A 21,144-nucleotide genomic window follows, 5' to 3' on the forward strand; every position below is an offset into this window, starting at 1 on the left:
AGTGAGTACCATAGGTGGTTAAGAAGAAAAGAAGGGCAATGTTTTTACTATGTGGCATGCTACCTAGGTCATAAATGGAAGTGAGAGTGCACTTTTTGTATCATGACTTAAATAATGAATTTCTTTATAACCCGCTAACAATACAAGAACTAATGAAATGAATCAACAGGCATCACTGGACATCTATACCCATTATTAGTACACTTGCACCGCTCGCTGTCAATCTGGTTTAAGCCTTAAATGGAAAAAAACAGTGTTGACAGGAACTGATCGCTATTAGTTGCTGAAATAGCAGAAAGAGATGGAGGAGATAGAGGCTCATCTAGGTGGTTGACTATCAGATGCTGTACTTCCTGTGCACAGCTGGGGCGCACCTATGCTCATGCACTCTACTGATTCAAAGAACCTGATTACAGTTCTCGTGCACCTGCAAAACCAAGAGGCATTTATGTAAAAAAAAAAGAGCATATGCAAGAAAATTATTTCTCAAAAAAGTTTGTTACTTCTGCAAAACCTGTGTGAAAATGACGGGAAATGATACACTAAAAATCACCTTGGGAACAGTTATTGGCTCAGAAAAGTGAAGTTAGTGCTGGGAATATATATATTTACTCATATAATATTATGGTCAGTTAAGCTCTGTGACAGGAAAAATTTGGCCCATAAATGTGGCTCGGTAAAACCTCGCTGTAATGTTGATATAAAACAGATCCATTTTAAACGCACAACAAACCCAATACTGTGCTTAACACACGAGATAAGATGTCTGGCTTTGCTAACTTCACATCCCGTGAGTATAAAGTTACTGTCCATGTCAAATGGGCACCCTGGTTACCCGTCAGGTGTGAGATATCACTACACAGGAAGTGGAAAATCTGCACTCCCTGGGTGAGCAAAGCTACTCAACATCAGACTCACAACGGGTTTGAGACCAGTGCAAAACACAAACAGAGCACCTGGCTGCTCCTGCAGATGAATATTAAAGAATATTCTGGGTTCAAGAACAGTTTAACTAAATCAACTCATAATCATAACATGTTACCGCAAACATAGGCCTAATTCTTGTTTTCTATGAAAAAAACAAAACAAAAACAAAAAAAAAACATTGAACGTTTTTAAAGGGTTGAAAGCAGCTGTATGTAGTTTTGTGTATTTTTGCGACTTTGGAGCCCCCTACAGTTAAGTGACTGGAATTCACCGTCGTAATTACAGTGTGTTCATATACACATGCATTTGTTGCTGCCATAAAGCAATCCGCCCTTTTCGCGAAATTTCGTACCTGTTCACCAAACTTGCATAGGCTACTGGAAGCTAATATTTCAAGGTAAAAAAAAACGTACATACAGTTGCTTTAAATCAGAAATGTGAAGATAATCATTTCATGAAAAGATTAATTGCATTATATTATTGAAACTTGTCTTATTTGAGTTGTAAAGTTGTTCTCGTCATTTTATCGTGGTTTTAGGTATTACATTGTCATGGTGAAGAATTGGATTGAACTTTACGCTGGAAAGGTTAGTATTTACCCCTGATTTTAAGTCATGTTAACGTTCATGTTGTTTACATCTGATCTTGTGACTTAAAACAGTGAATGTTTTATTGTTTGGCTGCATTCAGTTTCACTTTGTAAGGGCCTGACTGCAACCCTTTTTTTTTTTTTTAAAGGAAAGTGCTGTTCATTGAGATTCTTTTAAAATGAAGTCAAATCAGTTTAACACAGAGGCCCTAGATGTAGCATACATTACTTAAAAATGTTCATTTAAAATTCACATTGCCTGTAGCAACCCAATATGTGCAAGGCTAGGGTGTTTCATACTCTGCAGTTCCCTGTGATGTGAATAAGTATATCGTGAACATGAATTTGGCACTAGCAAGAGTCTTGATCTCTACTCATCAAGTGATTTTAGGGGGTCATTAAACATTACAGTATCCCTAAATTAGTCTGTATAATAAAGAGAAATCCAATGGCAAATGACCCAAATGCAGTAGTTGTTATGCATCATAAGGCCTTTAGGATGATGGTGTCTGGGCGTTGATGAGCTGCTTTCAGGAGCTCCTGCGCTAGGGCTCCAGGGTTCTGTGGAATCCGGGTGAGCTGACACCGAATCCACTGTTGATATAAGAGCCTGATCAAAGCCGCCCTGTTTCGCCTGACCGATTTTCACAGGATTACGGATTAGGGAGACAGGAAGCAGCAAGAGAGGCGCGGAGAAAGACAGAAAGAGAGAGGGGGAAGATGGAGAATGAGAGACACAGACAAACAGTGGGCCAGAGACCGCTATAATTATATGTAATCACATACTGAATGCAGAAATGTTTAGTACAATAACGGTGAAATGTGTTAAACCCCAAGACTGAAACTGTAAGAGCAGAAACAACCTGTTTTCTATGACATTCATAATGGATGGTGTACTTTTTTTCAATGGTGCAATTTTTTTCTTTGTTAAAGATCATTAGTTTCTCAATACAGTACGTTTTGGCTGAATATGGCCTGAATAGAAAATAGGGCATGAATTTCTGCAAACATTAAGTAATTTTTTTTTTTTTTTACAAACCAGTGTCAGTGCTTAGCCTTCAGAAAATGCTGGTTGTTAACCTCAGGAGGTCAAACCAAATTGTTGGTTTGAGAGCTGTTTTACTTTCTATTCACTTTATATGAGGTTTGCACATTTTGGCAACCTTGGTTGGTACTAAAATGTTCAAATAAAACCCTGATGTCTGCTTTAAAAAAAAAAAAAGAATTATTATTATATTATTCTAGCAGCAAGCATTAAATGAACATCAAAATTAAATAGTTAAAATAAATACATAAATTAATAAATATAAACAAACAAAGAAGGAGGTAAATTAAAATAAAATAATTAAAATAAATGAAGGTATTACCTAGTTTGAGACTAAACATATCTGTAAAACATATCTAAAAAAGTGACTCTAATGCCGTATTTGTATAATATTTTTCAATGTCATTCTTTGCTTGCTATGATCTGATAAGACACACATAAGCCTGAGGTCATGTCTTGCATCTGTGACATCTATTTCCCCTGAAACCCTTGCAGTGTGGCCCTGTATCCGTCATGCACACAGCACAACCACAAGTTCATTAGGGTTGTGTTGCTGTAGAGTATTGAAAGCTTGTAACTATTAAACATGGTGCAAGCAACTGAACACATGGGTCTTGAATAGCGCTTGTAGTAAATTATCTCAAAAGGGAAATGTATATAAATAATTACTAGGGCTGCGGAGGATTACTAAGGATTTTTCTGGTCGACTAGTAGTTCATTTTAAGAATTAGTCGACTAATCGCATGTTTATTAATAAACCATTTAAATCATTATTATGAGCCTTTAATTCCCTTCGTAGCCTAATAAGTGCTCAAGCACACGCATAAAGTTTGTTTTGCAAGTAATGATTATGAATGTGTCAGTGAAAAACAGTAAGGACACTGCATTAACATTTTAATAATTTAATAAACTAGTGCTGTCTTTGTTTTCGGTTTAAGACATGAAGTCGGCGACACTGACTCGTCATCTCAGCAGTAGTGATGCTCCTGTATGCATGTTTCATGTGGATTATATAATCTGAGAATATTTGTTTTCCATTTGGTTCATTTGAAAGTAGACATTTCACTCTCTATAGATAGAGAAACATGAAAATGCAACTATGGAAAAGGAGTCAGTTAACCTTTGAGTGAAACCATCGGCACCGTTTTACAATGGGGTCTATAGCTTATACTAAACCTCGGTTTCATTTACCGTATTGTCTCGAATATAAGACGACCCTGATTATAAGACGACCCCCTTTTTCCAGATGTACCTTTTGGAAAAAGGCTTTTTGAAAACCAAATCTTGTTTTGTTTTGTTTTTTCTCTCTGTAAAACACATTTTTTTCTTAAATTATTTTCATATTGCATATTTTTCCTATTTTAATTTTTGTTTTGAAAGTATGGTAAATACTGGTAAAATGTACCAACAATGACATTGAAAAATATAAATTTTTTGATATACCATTGAAATAACAGGTAGCCCATCTGAATTATATAACATTTAGGCTATCCATCTCATAGCAGCCTACCAAAATGTTATTATCAGTAGAAGTGAAATCTTATTGTAGTCTTCAAATCTGGGTTCTGCCTTATGTTTTAAAATCACTTACAGAGAAAGTTTGGTCACATCACATCAGGCTAACATGACAGTCACGATCATGCCGCTGTAAGCTTTTCTTTTTCTTTTGTTTTCACTCGCGATCTTTACAACACACATTACATTACATATTTCATGGCACACTCGTTTTATGCGTTTTTGGCGCCACCTATTGTTGTGGGTGTATTATTGACATGTCAAAGTCTAGACCCCGAATATAAGACGACCGCGTTTTTTCAGATGTAGTTCCAAGAAAAAAACATCGTCTTATATTCGGGTCAATATGGTAGTTAAATATACGATAGTCACATTGCCTTGGTCGTTGACGAGTGTCCGGATGCAATCTCGGATGAAAGTCTTGATGGTTTCAAGGTTTGGACTTGCGATCACGTTCTTCCAGGTTTGAAGAGTGATGAACTGGTGATTGGAAGTTTCTTCCCAAATGGAACATGAAGAAGACCTTAGAGAGACATCAGCTGAGATCCTAGGATATTTGTTGAATGGAAAATCAAGGCCGAAGCCTGGCACAAACTTAAGTGTTCCAGAAGAGTTCTAGCTCACATCCTCATCTTCTCTGAATCTAACAGAACTGCAGGCTGGCTGTGTCGAGGTCTGCCAGGCGAGGTTGCATCGGCTCTGGGACATAGCAACTAGAAGACGGGAAGGTGATGAGAGACGAGTGAAGAGACTAAAAAGCCTTTTAAGTTCTGTGGAGGTCACACCTCTCGGGGGTCAAAGAGCCAGTGGTGACTTGCACTTTTGGAGGGAAAGTTTATGACTCTTTGTCTTAGAGCATGGTATTTTGCATATGTAATTCGATTGGGCGTTGATGGAAAAACTACTAAAAAGTCTTAGAACACTAATATTTTGCATAGGTATAAACATGTAATATACACTCTCAATTAGATCATCCGAAGACGAATTCAGAGACCAAACATGGTATAGGTGAGGTTACATTAACTAGTGATCTATCATAAGCATGCATAAAACAGTATACAATACACAAGACCATATACAAGGAGGTAGTAATTAGGGATGTGCGGGTCTAGTCAACTAGTCGACTAAACGGTACAGCTCCTACTAGTCGACACTGAAAACAATAGTCAATTACATGAGAGAAAAAAAAATCACAATGATTTTATCATTCAAATTACCATCATTTTAACGTTACATTTAAAACATTTTAAATAAGTTCAAATAAAACTTTTGAAAAAGAATACATATCAAAATATTTAAATATATAAATATTTTTAAAAGCGTATCTGGGTGGAAACTACATTTTTACCTCAGACCTCGCATGCGTTTGGCGAGCTCAAAATGACCAGCAAGGTGTGGGATTATTTTGAATTAGAAGGAAATGGAAAAGTTTTGTGTAAACTAATGTCAAATTGGCTTACAGTAACTCTACTGGAGCGATGCGTAATCATATTCAATACAGGCACGTATGCGTTACCTTGGAAGCTATCCAAAGCCAGCAAATGTCAATCATGTCATACACTACAACCCGCCGCTGCGGTCAGCGATCATATCCGCGCCGTCTATTGCTCTAAACGAAGACCCACTTCGGTGGTGGTACGGCATTTCCAGGCTCTTTTCGAAACTGTCTGCTTGCCTGTAGTTATCTCTGCGTGCCTGTGACTTCCGTTCGAGCACTTTTTTTTTTCAAGTGCAGAATCACCTCTAGTCCCGTCTTTCGCCAGACCACGTTAAATGTTAAATTCACTGAACAAATGCGCATGCTCTGAGTAAGTAAAACGAGCATTGTTTTGTTTTTAGACAATATAGCCAACATGAAGTAGCCTACATTTTTAAAAGCCGTTTTAATGCTATTCCTTGATAAACTTTCCTATTATTTTTGACTTGTGTTTTAATATGTTGGCTAACCTTATATGAAAATGAAGAATTATGTCAGTCTATTGATTGATTTTCCATTTCTGACTGCATTGCTCCAGCCGATCTGAATAAATAATGCGCTGGTTTATGTTGAGTATATGCTCTTCCTTTTTTTCTGTTTAACGACCGCCTAAAATTAAATAATGATAACAAGAGGCAAGCTTAAGGCATAATCGTGACCTATTTTTAGCAGAATTCATTGAGGGATTTGACAGTGTGATTCAAAGATTAGGTATTTCAAGTGTAGGCTGTTATATAGACACACGCACAGTTTTTTCTTTTGCCATTTTCTAGGGGTTTCTAGCTTTTAGACCAGTCGACTAGTCGGATACAAAACTTCCGTTTAAACGACAGTCAAATTAGTCATAGCGCACATCCCTAGTAGTAATCATACATAAAGACCTGGGGATATGCATGATAGGAAAGTCATAGAAAAATTTGTCTATGAATTAATGAAAGAAGTCATTTCCTATTGCAGTATGTGTCTGTTTTACAGATAATTAAGTAGGGAGGAAGATTGTCTCTACATACTTTTAGGTCATAAAGTTGATCTGATCTGGCTGAGGTGTCCTGGTTACTATGGTAACCAGGGGCCTGGAGGTCATTCACAGACATATAGGCACCGAGTCTGGTGTTGGGTGAGGGGTCTGTGATTGTTTGTTAATCTAATTAATAATTGATTTGTTAAATCTAATGAAAAATTGTGTGTCTGATTGGTCCAAACGCTACACTCTAATTAAATAAACAGCTGAACCAATCGGAATTGAACATTTAGCGATATTCGTGCAAAGACTGCAATTGTGAACTGCATCCCAGCGTGCATGAGCAGATTAGGCATGCGGTTTCTATTTATATGTGATTGAAGAAAACAAAATATATGAAAATGTGGCCCCAATGAATATTTATGCATTGTGAGATCAGATGAAACGCTGTATTCAAAACACTTAAATTATACATAACCTCATGTTACCTGCTATTTCATGGAGATGCAAGGGCCAATCTGACACTGTTGTGTGACATGAAAAAAATGTTTGCATGTTTGCAAAGCATTTTTCAAGTGCCAGACTTTTCCTTTGCCTGCATGGACAGACTGCACATACATCACTCCTCCCACAGGAGAGCTGTTTATAGAAATGTACCATCACATCTCACCCAGAATGCAAGTAAGCATACCCAACAACATGTATTTGGCTTACTTAAAACATTACAGCTCCCTATTCTTACTTCATAGGGCACTTAAAATCCATTCACACTAGGCTAATTTAAGAGGCCCTGTAGTGTGATCATTATGGTTGCAAAGATGTCAATTTAATCCCACACAAGTTGATCATGAGATGTTCATGTGCATTCAAAATTCCCCACCAAAATCTTGTTTACCACATGTCCTAAATGTTTCAGTCACTGTTTTTTTTCTTGTAACACTGATGTCTTTATGTTTACGTTGCTCCTGATAGACTTTGTAATTTCTGTTATCTGCACCTTAATGTTTCAAGCATTGATACTGATGAGTTGACACATTGATGTTGATATTTTAAAATGAACTATATTTCTAATCAGTATTTCTCAAATTCATTTTTTATTTTTATTTTTTGGCAATGGGATTGCATTTTGCATAAAGAATACACGCAAAGCCTTAGAATTTGGCCAAAATTCAGGAGGCAGGAGAACTGCACTGTACTGTACTGTATGTCTATTTTTACAAATTTGTTATGCAAATTGGCCTCAGTGATATTTAATATTTGTATTTCCTGCTTCCTTGTAGTGAATTATCCATTGAAATCATGTTGCTATCGTCTGGCGATGGAATGATATATTTGACAGCTTAGTGGCCTTTTTTTCCTCCATGTTGTGTAATGTAACGGCAGTGGCACAATCTGATAGGATAAGGTGTGAGAGTTTGTTCATCAATCATCCACTGATGCCCACACATGACCATAGACCACAGGTCAGTCCCTGCCACAGATACCTACAAAAGAGACTTAAAAAAAAAAAAAAACATTTGAGAATAGTTACATGTGCACCCAATTGTCACTTGTCAGAATGTCAGAAAAAATAGCTTTAGGGGTACAACAGCCTGTCACTGGGACAAACTTGTACCTTATCTACCCTTAAAAGGTGCACATTAGAGCCTTAAAATATGGTACTTCAATGAACCTTTTAGGGGTACAAAGAAGACCCATTAAGGGAACTGCCCCAGTGACAAGCTGTTGTAACTCCTAAAGGTAAAATTTTTGCACTTTTTTTCCAAGAGTGTGTGAGCTTGGTAAGATCTTCTGTGAAAGACCAAACAGGTCTTTGTTGGAGTCTAAGATTCATCTTGGAAGCAGATAATCAATTGTCACTTATTAAGTCACACTAAGCCTATGGATTTCTCCTTACGGCAAGTGAAATCTTTGGACTACCGAAATTTCTCTAAATGTACTTGAAAAGACAAGAATGGGTTGCATCTTGCTGTTCCCTACCCCTCCCTGAATGTCTAGTGTAACAAGACATGTAGACACTAGTATTTGTGAAGTGTTATTTGGGATGCAAGGCGCAAACGCACTGGATGTGGTCCTCAGCTGCCTGGGGTGAGGCAGAATCTTGTTGCCTCAACAAGGGGCGGGAGGGGAGCATGCTCCAATCACCCACGAGCCACTGCTGGATATTTTATTTGTCAGCACATCTATCCGTACAAGCAGGGAACCAATGGCTGCAGAGGAAGTGGTCCTTCTGTCACAGAAACAGTTGGCACAGAAGCAAGATATTACAGCATTATCCAACCCCCTCCTGGTCCCTTGCCGTCATCTCCTCCCTCCCCTTCAACTCCCTCTATCTCTCGTTCTGTATCGTTTTCCTGCAAGCTCTTTCAGCCATCAATGAAATCGCAACCAACCCTGCTGTGGACCGACTTCTGCAGCTGGCTGAGCGAATCAGCGGGGCTGCAGAACATCTGCCATATCTTGCAGTCACACAGATAACCCTCCTTATTCTCTATTCATACCCGTCATTCTTGGCGATACGACTTGTATTTTTTCCTTCAGAGATCTCTCGGCACCCCGTTCTGCTTTCTCTTTTTCCTCAGGATTTAAGACTACTAGCTGTTTTCCCCTCTCTTCTCCTCTATCCCCACTGACTCCTCCCTCCGTTGCTCTCATACTCCCTCACTCACTCACGAACACACTTGAACGCAAGCACACATACATGCGCGCACACACATACACACACCCTCCTCCCCCATCGCTGCAGTGTCTCTTAACTGCCTTGGAGCTAACAAGAGGAGAAATAGCACACTGACAATTATAAGAGGAGGAGAGAGCACGACACAACAAAAGAGTGCCAGTGAATGAGTGCATGTGTGAGAGGAGATTCAGGCGGATCTGAGGATGTTGGCGATTCAGGACTAAGGGGACGGATCGTGCGCTCCCTCTGCCTCCCAAGCGAATGTTTGTCTGCAGTGTTGCTGGTGAATGGACGGCAAGCAGTGAAACGGTGAGGAAGCCTTTTCCTTTTTTCAGTCTTCTTTCCACACACCCTTATTCCTGTTATTACACCAAGAGTAGCTTCTCCGGTAGTGTCCTTGGGTTTGTTTTTGGCTTGGGAAGGTGAACATAAGCGTGTTTAACACCTCGGGTAGCAGAATGGTATTTTCCTCCATCTCGGTGAGGTGATGCTCAGGGATGATGCTAAAGCAGCCCTCCGGAGCCCTGGATTGGTTAACGAGTGCATGATTGAGGACTAAACATCTTTGATGCCTTGCCCATGTACCATACCTAGTGATGCGGCTTGTGCAACGTTAAACAGTCACATATTATTGAATCTCAAATGGGGCAGTACACTAGGTATAGTAGCTCCACTGGCTGGTGAATATAGAAGGAGCTGAATAAGGTGCACACCCCATGGAGAGAAGGGGCTGCTGTTTCTGATGGCAAGCCCCATGTCGATATTCTCCTTTCGGCCATACTCCTGCTGATCTTTGACTCCCATTGCTTCACGGTAACCAACGACACGTTTGCTCCCCGAAGGCAGCCCCCCTTCCTTTCCCTTCCCCAGTATGTGTCATTTTGCCCTGACTAAAATTCCTAGGATTGTTATTAGGGCAACGAGGGCGGCATAGCCTGGTGACAGGGCTGTGCGTGCATGTGTGCGAGGGAACCTGCACAGGGAGGGGTTTAGGTGGCTGGAGTGGGGGGATATAATGGTGGAGAGATAGTAGGGGCAGAGGGGCGGAGGTTGATGCGGTACACAGAATAAAAGAAGAGAGTAAGATAAAATATATCCTGCGTGAACCCGCCACAAGCAGAGCAATGGATGCACGGGAAGGCCCACGGACCCATTACAAATTAAATCTCATTAAAGTCTCAATTGTTTCTCCTAGATGGCAACGAGATTAAAGGGAAAGCAAATTGCCTCTCTTGAGTAAAGAGAGTTTGCTTCTCTTGAGTCCAATAATCCTGCGCTTATACCCTATCGAGTGTCTCAGCAGCGTCTCGGACTGTGCTCCGATTTGCCTAAATGCTAAAGTCTGAAGTTTCAGTATGAACTCAATAATTTCTCTTCACATTCTTCTAATACCAATTAATTTGAGATACACGGTCCACATTTATATTATTGCTTTTACACTTACTCTGCCTTAACAATAGTCACATTTGTCTACACTCTTAAAAATGTTACACCGATTCCATACAAGAACCATTTTGAGTTCCCCAAAGAACCTTTCAGTGAACAGTTCCTAAAATATTTTTTTTTCTTAGTATTAGAACATTTTATTCCAAGAACATTTTTCCACTCTAACAAACCTTTATGCAATGGTAAGTTTCCATGGAACCACAGATGCCAAAGAACCTTTATTTTCAAGAGTGTATTTTTGTTTTTCCAAAGGAATTTTAGGAGAAACTTCTGAGACAAAGTTGATACTTCAATAAAAGAGCTGAGAACTCCTGTGCTATTACAGAGCAGTATAATTTTCCTCTGGGAAGGCTGGCGAACAGTTATGCTAGCTAGGTTCACTTCATTACAGCACAGTGGCACCGGTGTTGCTCAATAGAGTGCTAATACAGTAAAGATGCTTTGGTACTCACAAAGACAGGAAAACACAGTCTATGCAAAGATGAGCAGATACCGTCAGCGCTCCACCCCCTACAACCCACAAACTGACCAAACTGCAGGATGATTGTGCAACATCAGCTAAGTACCAGTTAATATTTGTACATCCTGTGTTGTCGTCTGATATGATGGCCGTTATGGGAGGCTTACTCTCATTTTGATATTGCTGCTCATTTGCTTATAACAACGCAAGGATAATCATGGACGTCAAAACACAGGCATCAGTGTCAGTGATATTCAAACACTATAAACGTCAACAACAAAATGATCACAATGGAAGCTTAGACTCGAATGATGATGGTTAAAAATAAAGCTCAAGGCTTAACTCACTAGGCTGTGTTTTCCAGGTAGCTCATCATCAACTGTGAACCGAAATCGTGCCGTAAACAAAACCGTCTAAACCACTGAATGTCAGATTGTTATGCATTTGGGTCACGTTTTTGAAAATACCTGAGCTTGCTGCTATGATAGCAAAGCATGCATGCATGCATACAGAATTGATCTTAATTTATATTTTACAAAAGAAAGTCATTACATTTATTATTTAGTATGTTTCTGTCACTGAAGATATGTTGAATTCAGATTCAGAGTGTTTCGTTTGTGGTGTCGTCCTAAATGAGTCTAGTGGAGACTAAAAATCCTGTCCATGTTAGTAAGAGTATGCTAGAAACCCAAAAACGGGATGCGGGAAAATAATGAGCAGAAAGAAATTTTAGTCAAAGTTCAACAACGATAGGAACATTCTTGAGAGGGAAATGCCAAAATATACACATGCTACTTTCGGAGTGAATGCTTGAACGATCATAACTGGTTTTTGGCACAACAGTAGGGGTTTGGCAAAACACCTCACTGGTGACCTTACATGCACTGATAGCCAGCTGTTCATTAATGCTCAGGACAAATCACACATCTGCCATTGAGGATACAGTTTCTAAAGGCCACTGCTTATTAAAACAGTAATTAGTTTTATTTATCATTCCTGATGTATTGTTTGTGGCTCCTGACTGTTTTGCAGTCAGATGTGTGACATTTTTAAAGGTTTGTGGGTTAGTCAGATCTTTAAAGGTGCTAAAAAGAAATGGTGATATTTTTACAGATCAAATGTGTGGCATATTACAAGCATGCTACTAAAAAGTATACTAACGGCACAGAAATTGCAACATTACTTTAAACATTTCTTCTTTGTAATGAAAGATTGTTCTGGTCTCTATTTTAAATCCACTTACAATGAAAGGGGACTGAATCATTCAAACAGGTTTTTAGGATTAACTGATTCATAAAACGATCTGACTGGTCATTCATGATTCAGACATCAGTACTACTTCAAAGCTGTAAAGGCTTCAAATCAAATTGACTGCTTTAATTGAACATTCATGGCCCTTTTGCCTTTTTGAGCTCCAGTCCCCATTTATTGTCATTTCAGGGACTAGTACATTATTTCAAATGTTTCCTTTTGTGTTCCGTGGAATAAACTCAAACGGGTTTGGAACGACATGAAGGGTCAAACAGTAATCTCTCGTTTCAGCTGGAGTTTCTCTTTAAGTGATATCATATTGAAAAAATGAAGCATATTGTGCAAGACTTGTCTTCTGACATAGATTGGCTGGAATTGGAGTATTCGGTGAAGTCAACTGAAAGGGCTTTTCTCAGTGAGAACATGGAAAATCCAACACTCTGACAAGTTTGGGGTCAGGAGGTGACCAGGCCCTTGTTTTATGGAAACATGTGTGAGAGGCTCTTTGTTGAATTGAAACAAGTCATTAGCTATATCCAAGTGGTTCATTTGTAAGAGGCACTGTGGAATTGTAGGTCACATCCAAGTCTGTTAAGGTTTAAAGTAAAACCAGCTCAAATGGTCTGGGAGAAAGGTTACTATTGAATGTTGCCCATAGTGGTGCCAGTATAGTGGAACAGACTTGTTACTGTGAACTAAACAAACAGGCCATTTTTAAGAAATAAATTCTTATCTGAATATTGAGCGATGTCATTCCCTTCTGAACAAGCCTTATATTCTTGATCATACATGATAAACAATCGATTAATTCAGACTGTATTAAACATTTTGACTTGTAAAAACTATTTATGTATACTAGATTTTTATATTTTTTGTATTTGTGCAAAGCTATGTTCTGGCTGGTTACTTAACTGTCACAAGTCAAAAGACTTAAGAAAACTGGCACTTTCACTGACACCACCTTCCCATTCATGCCAAGTTTGTGTCTGTATCACCTTTACATGTTTGCTTATTGCACCTTTATGCGTGTTTAATTACAAAGCTAAGTGATTTGGCATAAAAGCAGTGTTGTCATGACATCAGCAGAATGAAATGGATCCGACTGTTAATTCAGTAGTCAAGATCACATTTCTCTTGATGGGTCGACTCAGCATTGGCTTTTGTGTACAGTCATTGTTATCAGCAGTTTGTTTCACAGCAGTTTTGCATTTAACAGAATGGTTTCATAATACTCTGTTGAGGTGTACAAGAGGAAGTAAGTTCGAGAACTGAAATGAAATGACTATTTTGGCTATGGAAACAATAGTATATTGTGCACTTTATGTGATATAGTAGATATAGAACATACTCTGTTTTACTCTTATAGATAAGAATATTAACATCTTAATTATAACATTTACTAATACATTATTAAAATCAAAAGTTGTATCTGTTAATATTAATTAACTGACCTCAGCTAACAAGAACTAACAATGAACAGTTGTTTTTTATTAGCTAACGCTGACAAAGGTAAATAAATACTTAAAAATAAGACTTTAAAAAACAAATATATTGATAATGGTTAGTTAATTAATGTTGTTAATGCTTAAACCTAATGATAACTTATTGTATATCTGTTTGTACTCTTGTAATTGTTTTTTCAAACAGTGTGAGATCAGTGTAACATGCTATATATATTGTATATAAAAATATTTTTATTAATTTTATTTAATGATTTTTTTTTTTCATTATTATACAATTTATAGACTTTTTAGTTTTGTTCCTCATTAAGTGGAAAACTGCTTATATCAGAATGTATTTGTCACAGTGCAGGACTATTTATGTTACATGAAAGATAAAATGTCATTCAAAATTATACTTTTTTAACAATACAAAAATGTTATTTGTTAAATACCCATATTATTTAGTGTATAATAATAATGATATACATTGATTAAATATACATACTTCGCTTTAAGAATTTTTTCCCCACGGTATCAAATAGAATTGCAAAAATAATGATAATTTCAAACAGATTCCCAAAACACACCCCCTTCTGCCACTGGTTGGACAAACAGCTAGTCCCGCCCCTAGACTCACTCCATTGGTTGAGCTAGTGTTGCTACATTGAGCTGGTCAGGAAAAAATAAACAGAGCCAGTCTTTACCTTTTTCAGAAAGCAACCTAAAAATGGCTTACTTTTATTCGTCTCTGCATATTAAACTGGGATAGGTGAAAGAGTTTAAACATTAACAGAATTTACCAGAAAAATGGAAACTCATTTGCAAATGATAGGCGCATCATGTTTTGAAGCAGGTGTAAAGGTGAATGAGTTGGATGAGCCATTTGTGGCATTCATTGGTCAAGCATGGCTGCATGCGACGTCTGGCTCTATCACTCGGAAATAGCGCTTGGCAGGAAGAGGAGGCACATACTCTTATCTAGGTCAGCAGGTATGGGAGAGGGACTCAGAGGCGTTTGCATCTTTTTGTGCACACATGTCACCAGGGGAAGTGGTTTTAGGAGCTTTAACAATACCTGAAAAAAATAAATAAATAAAAATCCCATAATACCGTAATGCATCATAATGACATATTCAGTTATAAAATCCAGCATATCGACTGGCTCATTCGCTATTTATTTAGATGACGTTATATGCATGCGGTCATTTAATCACATTTTCTGCTTGAGTGAACCTCAACCAACTTCAATAATGACATAAAGCAGATTTTAATGTATCAGTCAGAGTTTGATGAGCTGAGAGGTATTTTCATACAGATTATACTGTAAGGGATTATGCCATTTGTAGGAATGAATTGAAAAACTCTGATGTAAAGTATTGCCATCACACCCAATAAGAAACAAATCACAAACCACATGAAAATATTGAATATTAGCTGCTTCCTATTATTTTTTTTCCTGAGAAAATGTCTAGGAATACATAATATATTTGTATGTATTTATTGGTTGATATTACAGATTTTAAAAAAATATATATATTATTATGATCATTTCCGTAAATCTTCAGAAAATAATTTTATAAATTTCATTAATGATTTATTTATATTTATTATTTATATACATATTTTATTTACTTATATATATATATATATATATATATATATATATATATATATATAATTTATTTATTTATTCATTTTTTCTAATTTTTTTGCGTAGTAAGAATATAGTGTTATTGAATAAATGTGAATAGCATTGTCCACGGACATCCCTGTGCCCCCCCTCCGGACCGACTTTAGTTTTGCGTATAGAGCTTGGGAACCTACGTCATGCGGCGTCGGATTCCGCCATGTTTTAGGTCACGCTCAGGAGCACACAGAGTAAACAAATGCAAATCACCACAGAAAAAGCCGACCGTTTTACATTCATATTTTTTGAAAAACATCTTACATACACTTAGAATAGAACAGACTAATATGTAAATCTCTTTAAATAAAAAAAAATCGCTCTGTTGTTTGTCTGAGAGGCTGCAAATATTCATTACTAATCAGTCTCCTTCACTACAGTGGTACTGATATATGCTAACTGCTAAAACACTTACTACAATTGACCATGGTTTTACTATAGTAAATGTGTAGCGACCGTGTTTTTGGTGTATGTATTACCATTCCTATAACCACAATCTTATTAAATACCATGGATAAACTATGGTTAGAGTAGCAAAACCATGGCTAATTTTGTAAGGGTTTTGTAACAGCTAGATCTCAAACAGTGGATCATTGTTATATCGTCATATTGCCCGGTAAAACTGCTCAGTGTTAAGAGTTAAGTCATTATAGAGGTAACAGAACTTGAAGCTGCTTTGAAACGATGTGTATTGTGGATGCTATGCAAATAAATACACTGACTTGACCGAACCAAGTTGAAGACACCTACTAGGATGCCTAACAACGATGTGAGCGATCAAATAAATGAAGGAAACTTAATCTGTACAAAAAGTGGCCTGGTATTAACGAGCTGCCGCAAATAACATTTCCATATATGATTTCCTTCAATTAGTGGTGTGAGGGCTTACAGTTTAATACAAATCACTGTATCTATAATATATTAAATCTACAGAGATGAATTAGTACTTAGTACTACACGGTAGGCTTGGGCGGTAATACGGTAATATGGTATACCGCGGGATCTAAAAATAGCAACGTATCAGTTTCAATACCGTTATACCGTCAGAAAAAACAATGCACTTATATAGGAGACGAGGATATATATTAAATATAATTTATTTAATGCCTAAAAATGCGTATGCTTGGTTGTCATCACGTGACAGCGTGGAGGAGAAAGAGAGAGAGGGGGAAAGATGGCGAATCGCGCACCAAGTGACCTGGTCTCGAAAAAGAACACAACTTCTGCAGTTTGGCAGTGTTTCGACCGAACGAGAAGGGAGAGGCGGTAAATACGGACGAGGCAATTTGCAAATTGTGCAACAAAAAGGTGACCGCGAGAGATGGAAATACCTCGAACCTAAGGTCGCATATACGAAACCACCATCCACTAACACTGCTGCGAGGATGGACCCGAGTTCACTCAGTGCAACCAACATGATCTCACAGAATTCCGTGTAATGTTCACGGACTTAATTAACCTCCGAATCTGTGGTGGCATCACGGAATCGCCGAAAATTCCGTGATGGGCTCACAGAAAAAATTCTGTGATGGACTCACAGAAGTGATACCAATGTAAGTCAGTGACAGGCATCAGCCGTGCTCCACGCACGGAAACCCTTAGCATCAACATGCCGACGCGATACTGGGAAATTTATCGTCATCATTATTGTTCAGAACTGGGTAGGTTTAGGGTAGGGGTGGGGTCAGGTACTCCAGTGAGAGTATAACTGCATCGGAGTCACTCTTTTTACGTGGTCCGATGCAGCGCTGGTGTTGAACCAGTGAATCCGTGCATGGACCACGGCTGGTGCCTTCTGTGAGCCCACAGATTCACCACAGATTCGGGGTTAATTAACCCTTTCGCACGTGAGTTTAAAATATTCTATCTGAGCCCCCGGCGTGAGTTTTTTTAGGCGACCGTTATTTTAGAACTTATAGCCTTATTGTTTCCATGGCGGCGCGTCATGCTTGTCATGTGACACACCGCAGCCGTAATAGCGCTGTATGACATGGATTGCTTTTATTTCGTTTTTCCTTTTTTTATTATTAATATTCACAAACATACTCTCTATATTATTAAATATCTGATATTCCGATTCTGAAATATATGCAAGTAAATGTGTTTGGTTGTTTAAACAAGTTTATAATGATCGTGTTAGTTGATCTATACCGGGTGATGGGCGCCGCCATGTTTGCTCGCGCTGAATCCAGCTGTGGGATTTACAACACGTAAATTCATCCTCTCCTCGAAACACGTTAAAGTAAGTCTCCAGTAAACTGGGAGAAGAGCAGAGTAAACTTTAAAGTATCTACACAATCTGTATATGATATCAATAAAAACATGTCGTCAGATTATATTTGTAAGGATCATTATTGCTGCTTCCATAGACATCAGCGCATATTTTACAAACTATAAATGTATGGCTTTGCTAGTACTTATGTGTATTTAAATGTCTGAAATCTAAAATAAGCATTATATGGTTGAAAACACTGAATAAGTGATAATATTACAAGCGCTCGCGCGTCTGATCTGGCTCCGCGCCAGAAAGCAGATTTGAATATCAGCAGTTGATGACGTGACTCACTGAAAGTTCCAATCACACCGGTGTGATCGTACGCGTTAAAGGGTTAAGTCCGTGAACATTACACGGAATTCTGTGAGATCAGGTTGGTGCAACAGTTTCAACGCCTCCCGATGCAGGACCAACAACATCTAGGTCCACCGACAGCCGCTTTGCAATACTTTTTATAATATGGATGTTTATGTTAATTTAATTCTGTTTGACTGTTGTATTTGCACTTTTTTCTAAACTGCTATTTGTTGCTAATAAAAGTTGTTAATATTGTTGTGCATGTTATTGTTTCAGTATTAGTGTTTGGTATTCAGTTTCTGAACGGTTTAGGCACAAGCCAACAGTTTGGTGACACTGTCTGAGCCTTATGTCATAATTTTTTTATTATTCACGGTAATACCGTATACCGAGGTAAAATAGGGAGGAGGTTTGACGGTATCAAAATTTGGAAACCGCCCAAGCCTACTACACGGTATCAGTCAAAGTTGTGGAGACACTGGTATTGTTGTATTCTGTAACTCTTTATGTTTGTGATAGATGTTATGGGTTGTATATGTTGTCTACTGTCTTTTTTAAATCTGGACCTTGAGTCTGTAATAAAAGTTTGATTGATTGATTGATTGATTGAATTATAAAGCCACATTTTATTTTAGATGTTTACCATACGAGTTTCGGTTTAATTTTCATCCGAGTTCCTTAGTGAATGTAGACATATTTAATGTTTATGATTCAACTTAGATCTCGTTGGAATGATCAATTGCCATAGCCCTTATCATCAATGTCTGCAGGTAAAACCTCTGCTTTTTCGGCATTATAACGCGGAGAAAGCACGTTTTTCACACCGGCCGTGCAAAGGGATATGACAATTGATGATACAGTAAGCCTTAACCACTGCAACGCGATCTTAAGTAGAATAATATAAAAAGTCTACATTCACTACCACTCAGTCTCCGCTGTAGCTCCCGTGACCTAAATTCCCAGAATGCATTGCCGCTGTGACGACACATTCCCAGACTCTATAGGCTATAATAGTCTTACTCACAGTGTAAAAACTGATTGCTTTTAGATAGAAAAGCTGCCCATAGCTCTTGGTCTAGGATCTGTTTTCTTCGTAATAATAGCATAACGAAATAGATTTGGCAAACGATCCAGTGTATCTGCCCTTCTGCTTTGTAAAGCATCAAATGATTTTACAATGCATTTTCGCAGAGGGGAGCAAAGTAGCCAATCACAGACATGTTTGTTGATTTCTACAACGCAATGGCCAATCAAATGTGTTTAGGTTGGAATCAACGCACTCACTTCTTTTTGTCCAGCCCTGAGTTCTATCTTGCTCCTAACTTCATTAAAAAAAAGTTTCATTGTGTGGTCACATTCATTGGTTAAAACGGAACTTTGTAAGATCGTGATGAATGAGTGACAGTTTTTAATAAATTTAAAGGGAGCGCTCTTTGCATGCTATAGCCTATAGGCTACTATAATATATTCAGAATTTAAATAAAACGTGTGTTTTTCATGCTTGACAAGCGGCAACGTACGACACAGAGATAACTACTACTACACTATATAGAAAAAGATAATAGCCTAATTTCAGAAGCACAAAGTGATGTGATTCTGCAACCGAGCCTGGTGCAAACGCAGGATTTAGGTAAGGAAACGGTTATTAATTATTTGGGTAACACTTTACAATACGGGTGCACAAATACGCATTAAAATGCTTAACTAATGCACAGATAATCATGAGTTAATGTATAGGCTAACTCATGATGAACTAAATCATTAATGAATGATTACTGCATCAGCAACTAATGAACATCCGATATGATTCAAAGATTAAGTAATCGATAAATTGTTATCAGTTAAATGCGTCATAATATATTAACTACCTAATAACTTATTTTATTAACTAATGAAGTAAATTCATATGTTAATTACCACATTGGGTCGAAGCCATGCCTTTAAACTTCCAGTTGTCTGCTTTAATTAATCATTAGCTAATGATTTGCATGGGTATCATTATATTATGACTTTACTTGTTGAGGCACATGACTATTAACTAGGCTAATTGTTACGTAATATGTCATTGTGGTTATAGATTTTGAATTAGTTAATAGTCATGTGCCTCAACAAGTAAAGTCATAACATAATGATACCCATGCAAATGTCACCGTATTGTAAAGTGTTACCATTATTTGTATTGGCTGCCATGCCAAATCATGCACCTGCTTGCTTTTCTGTTTAATTTGTAACATTTTACAATAAGGCTCCATTCGTTAATGTTAGTTAATGTATTAAAGTGTTAATTAATTATTGTAAAGTGTTATCTAAATAATGTATTTTGAGCGTTCACTTGAAACTAAGCACACCCCAACCCCCCGATTCGAACCCCCCAAGAAATATAAAAGCCCTCCCAAGACGTGCGTCCTGGCGCCGGGCCTGATTGTCCATATAACTTTAAGAAATCATTTGGGGAAAAAATTATATATCTAAATTTTGAGAATTATATATAATCTGATATAAAGTTAATGTTTAAATGAAATATAATTTCATTAAGACTATGAAAGAGCACCTCTGAGCGATGCAATTTTTCTTCTGTTTTTTCTGAGAAACATCCTACAGTATTTGTGTGTGTGTGACCGAGCGGAGATGAGCTAAGAGGGTCCTCTTTTCTGTTCTCATTACGCACAGAGCGTCATTGTATTCGTTTGCATGGCCATAACAGCAGTCATATGACTGAGAGGGAGGTGGAGGGGTGCCACCACCCCATGAGCTCTCTTTCGGTCATATGACCGCTGTTATGGCCATGCAAATTAACACAGTGATGCTCCACAGGATGCACAGGGCCTGAGTCTGTCCAACCTGGCTAATGTTGTCAAATAATCAGGCTATCTGAACTATTAGCTCTATCTGATCATGGCTAGAATCAGGCTATCTGATCAAGTTAGATGATCCGCTATGCTAGCATATTGCTATATGTTTTAAGCATAGGAGAGTGTTCCAGGTTCAAAAAAATGTAAAGACCACACGAAATTGCTTAATGTCTGATGTTTTCTTACCAGTGTTGAGAAATTTCCTATTAAAACAGGAAGTTGTGTTGGGACAGGTCAAATCAT

The 21,144-nt window shown here is 37.9% G+C and overlaps 1 protein-coding gene across 3 annotated transcripts in view; it reads left to right on the plus strand.

The window, feature by feature from the left end:
- Positions 1–1,257: 1,257 nt before the first annotated feature.
- gnaz (guanine nucleotide binding protein (G protein), alpha z polypeptide) overlaps positions 1,258–21,144 on the plus strand; it is a 67,782-nt gene continuing 47,895 nt past the window's right edge. The window contains exons 1-2 of one of the 3 annotated variants that reach the window (XM_058788595.1): positions 1,258–1,324; positions 1,466–1,514. The gene's annotated coding sequence lies outside the window, so the exon portion shown is untranslated. Of the gene's footprint in view, positions 1,325–1,465; positions 1,515–8,951; positions 9,504–19,284; positions 19,680–21,144 lie in introns of those variants that run through there. The other 2 variants (XM_058788592.1, XM_058788594.1) reach the window with 2 other exon arrangements.

The sequence above is a fragment of the Onychostoma macrolepis genome, chromosome 10, assembly GCF_012432095.1.
Source record: "Onychostoma macrolepis isolate SWU-2019 chromosome 10, ASM1243209v1, whole genome shotgun sequence".
NCBI classification, from domain to species: Eukaryota; Metazoa; Chordata; class Actinopteri; order Cypriniformes; family Cyprinidae; genus Onychostoma; species Onychostoma macrolepis.